The following is a 4,673-nucleotide window of genomic DNA, read 5'->3' on the forward strand; positions in this document are numbered from 1 at the left end:
CCCGAGAGGACGGAGGACTTTCTCAGGCGAGGATAGGACAGTGACATGGCAGACAAATAACAGATACCGCTTGAAGAGTTTTATTACAGGCCCTTACGAGCGCCAGCTGGCGTCAATCAAATAATTATTTCAAACAGCTAACAGTTATAACCTTGGTAGTGATCAGCGGCGGGGTTGTCATAGACCCCGACTCATAAAAAAAATATTTCACATTTTTGCATGGAGTAAATGTCAATGGCAAATAACGCTGGCAGGTCTATCTCGCTAACCAGCTCTCATTCCTATTCATGCTTATGTTCCTAATTAAATCGAATCGCGGCGAGAGTGTTAAACATTTATCAGCATGAATGAAAATTGCTATTACTGAAAAACGGTGAGAGAGTCATAGACATAAATATTATGATATCTATCTAATGCTTAGAATAGAATGATCGGATGGTATAATGTTATCCGATGCAAAAGAATCAAAATAAAACCTACGAATCTTCCATTTTTTAGCCTATATTGCTAAAATATGAAAAGATGTACAACATTATGAGAAATAGCATTGGATCAATAATTGAGGACATTAACCTCAATAGACCTATTAATCAAAAGAAGCATTTACTGCCGTTCATCTTTTAGATATTTTTTCTAAACACGTTCCCCTTGGTTGTGGATAAACAAAATGGGCTATAAAATATGAAATGCATAGCCCGATTTGAGATCAAGTGCACGTGCACCATTCCCACCAGAACGTTAAGTGAAAAAAAATACACAATACTAAAAAGGATATTTAGCAATGCCGGAATAATAGGTAATATCAGCCAAAAGCTTATCAATAAACATACTAAAATATTTTGTAAAACACAACGTTGCTCACTTATTGCCAAAATGATTCTTTAAACAATAGTTGGGCTAAAATTTCCATTCCAGCCGTCGCTATATTCCCTCGCTTAAAAATTAACTACTTTAACAAATTACATGGTTTTGTAAACCTAAAATACCATTATTAAGGGCTACAGGTCATTGATAAAATTTTAAGCACTAACTACAAGTATTTATATTATGTAATTGATGATTGCTCTAGATTGTAAAACAATGTATGCTTTTAACGATCTGAATTATATGCAATCATTTCATTGGGACCGCTTATCAAGTTATAAAAAATGTACAATTATGTATTCTGGATAAAACGCAAAGCACTTTTTCGGAAATCAGAGCCAAAAATGAATTAAATGGCTGAGTAAAACAATCAAAAATGTATAGTGAAAGAATTTCAATTGTAAATGTTAAAAAAAAAAATAAAATATAATTTTGCGGCTAACATTTATTTGACCGTGCTTCATTTTCTCTTATAAATATTTAGCCTATTCTATTAAATAAAAATGTATACTCATCGTTGCTATAACTGCATATAAACCAATTTAAATTAATATATGGTGGTAAGGGAAAAAAATTTGATTTATCCTCATTTATTGAAAAGGAATTCATTTCTCTTTAAGCATAATAAGGTAAAGCAAATTTCGGGCTTAATAGGGGTTTAGCAAGTGTGCCCCTAATTATTGATGGAGAATATTAAAAAAAGTTATACGAGCCACATTATTAACACTTTGTAGCGTATTTTCATGAAATTTAAATGTGCTACCTGACGTAGGTAACGAATCATAACATTACATGAATAAAAATCTTGACCAATTTATCAGAACGAATAACAACGTTCATCTAATGAAGATATTAATAGAAATGAAATCAAAATGTTAAAATATGGGGGTATTCAACGGATCATTGATTACTCGTAAAACAAATGCCAGAGATTCATGGAAAACTCTCTCCTCAACATATTACGGATATAACCTACAAAATTACAAACTTTCTGTTTTTTCTGATAATAATAAAGCACTAGCAAAAGATTTAGAAAAAACGAGGAAAAATCCAATTAATAACGGGTTGAAATTTATCACAGTAACTAAATTCTTGGTTAAAATTCTAAAACAAGAAGCAAGATCACATACACAGGATTTCATCGAGTTAAACGAAATACTTTTATATCAAACTTCATCGATATACCGTAAATGTAAATTAGTTTTTCTCCTCGCAGTAATTTTCTTCTACTGATTGATAGGGAGAGGCTAGTAATATATCATTGAAAACTAAATACAATTTCATACACAATAGATTTACCGATTAATAAAACATATTTCCAAAGTTTGGATAAATTTATATAGTATACATAAATAAAGTATTTGAAGACATTTCTAGCATGCCTCCCTTTTTCATTTTTTGTTTTTATTTTATGAATGATTTATTTTGCCTTCATTACCGTACTTGGCTCTTGAATTTATTAAATTTTGCATAAATAATTACGAGGTATCTACGAGTCATAATGAAATCATTATGATCTGTTAATGAAAAGAAATCATAAATTCTTTGAAACCGCTATATTGGTTTCTGTTTTTAATTGCAGTCCAACTTTTACCAGTAAGACGTTTGGCCTTAAAATCTCAGCAGTGCATCGTAGTGGTTTGCAGTTTCCATGGTTTTCCATTATTAGGAATAATAGTATTAAAATAGTATTAATATGGATTAAGCCTTTTGTCTCCTGCCTCAGGCCAGCAATCATCTGCTTATAATAAGATACTCCTTCCCTCTTGTATCGAATGCTCCATTCAGATGTCGCAAGCGGTCCAGCATTCATTTGCTGATGGAACAATTGAATATTGGTTAGCATTCTCTCCACAATTGTGGAATATAGTGAGCAAATAAATTCCGTTTCGTGATGGGCTTTTCAGCCAGGCCATGTAATAATATAATATCAAGGAAGAGGAAATCACTGTTACTTTCGAAATTTATTTGAAAAAATGAATGAAATTCTTGAAATTTAAAATTTATAAAAGAAAAATTTTTTTGGACGCGTTAAATGGCTACGTATATAAATAATGAGCAAAATATGTTTGTATTAAACTGACAAATGATAAGATAAATAATTTTCAACACATGAAAATCAATATAGTCAATTTTTCGGTCCTTGTGAGGAAAATATTGAGATTTTCTGGTCATTGAATACCTTTTACAACTGGTACTCTGATAGGAGAGAAAGATCACGAAAGAGCTACTATTGAGGTTTAACAAAAATATGCGACATTTACCATGAGTTCAAACGTTCCTTTTGCATACAAAGTGGTCGTATCATGGATATTATTACAATTATTACGTAAGTAGAGGCAAAATTTATATTTACAATAAAAATTATGAGATGCAAAATGCAATGAAATGGAAAAATTCATTTGCAGAGTTACAAGATTCAGATCTCTTAAATTATGTAGAAATAATGGTGGTCTCCTACCAGCGACTATATGAAGGATAGATATATGAACATATATTTTAATTCTGTTACTCCAAGTTATAAACAGAAAATAGCATTTTTTGGAAATTTCATGCTTTAATGTAACCAGTGCTGAAAAAAATCAGCATGACTTGGGAATAGAATTATGCATCCTAATTTATGAAACAATAATACAAAAAAGGTTTTTTACTGAATCAAGGAGGAATCCGTTGTAGACGTGATTACAGATCAAAAATTTTGTCGGTGATATTTCCTACGGGGTATTGAGAATATTTAGAAAAAAATACCCTATTGTTCATTCTACACACTGAGAACTTCAGCAGGAGCAGACGGTGTTCTCAGCAGGCAGAGCGAAACATTGAACCTTTTGAAAATATACCCATTACAAATCAGGAATATCCAAAAAATCTACTACAAAAACGTGGAAAATTTACTATGTATTTTTTGCATGCATACCTTAATATAATAATGTCTTAAATATAAAAACGAAAGTGAGAGTAAGGGATATTAAAATACGTTAAATAAACGCGGTACTGAGAGTTAGCTGTTGATGATAACGGACGCTATCCCATCGGAATTAAAATAAATTTTGAGTTAATATTTTCGGGATATTTAGTATACCAAAAATGCTGACTTTACTATCTAGGGCTTCCAAGTTTGGCTGTGAATTGTAGGTAACCCGGAAGCCAACTTATTCAACCATCTTTGAACGTAGTGGAAGCCTGTGATCATTTAGTTTTGCGCCCATCAACATCTTACCGCCTCATGAAGGCGTGAGGAAGGGTTGTCAGGACACTTTCTATGGGGGACTTTTTCCATGAGACAATTAAATATTACGTATATTATACAACAAAGGAATAGTGTATAGAAGGGATTGAAATGTAAATCATCTTCAATAACACTTCTTTTTGTAGCAATAATGGCGAATATTTTGAAAATATTTTCAACCTAGATTTTATTTAAAAATTTAAGAGCAAGTGCATCCAAATGTGAAATTTATATCTAATAGAGTGCAAGAAAATATATTATAATTAAGAAGAAAATTAAAATCAATACTCAAAAATGTTTTACTGCACTTTAGGAATGTTATCTTTGAACTAGTAATACAAATATTGGCTCTATATTTTTTATACGAAATAAGTATTTAAATTTGTAATTTAAATATTCATTTCTGCCTTCTGTTCCAAGTTTTTAATACACAAATAGAGCGTCAGTGCAATTTTAGTAACATGTACAAATAAAAAACCTGGCGAATCCTCTAAAACAGCACCAGGATAACATTGAAGATTGCACCAATAAGCCAGCGGTGGTCGTGCAAATATGCAATTCATTAGGGAGTGAACTAGTG

This window comes from Hetaerina americana, unplaced genomic scaffold, assembly GCF_022747635.1.
Source record: "Hetaerina americana unplaced genomic scaffold, ioHetAmer1.1.p SCAF_10, whole genome shotgun sequence".
Classification (NCBI taxonomy): Eukaryota; Metazoa; Arthropoda; class Insecta; order Odonata; family Calopterygidae; genus Hetaerina; species Hetaerina americana.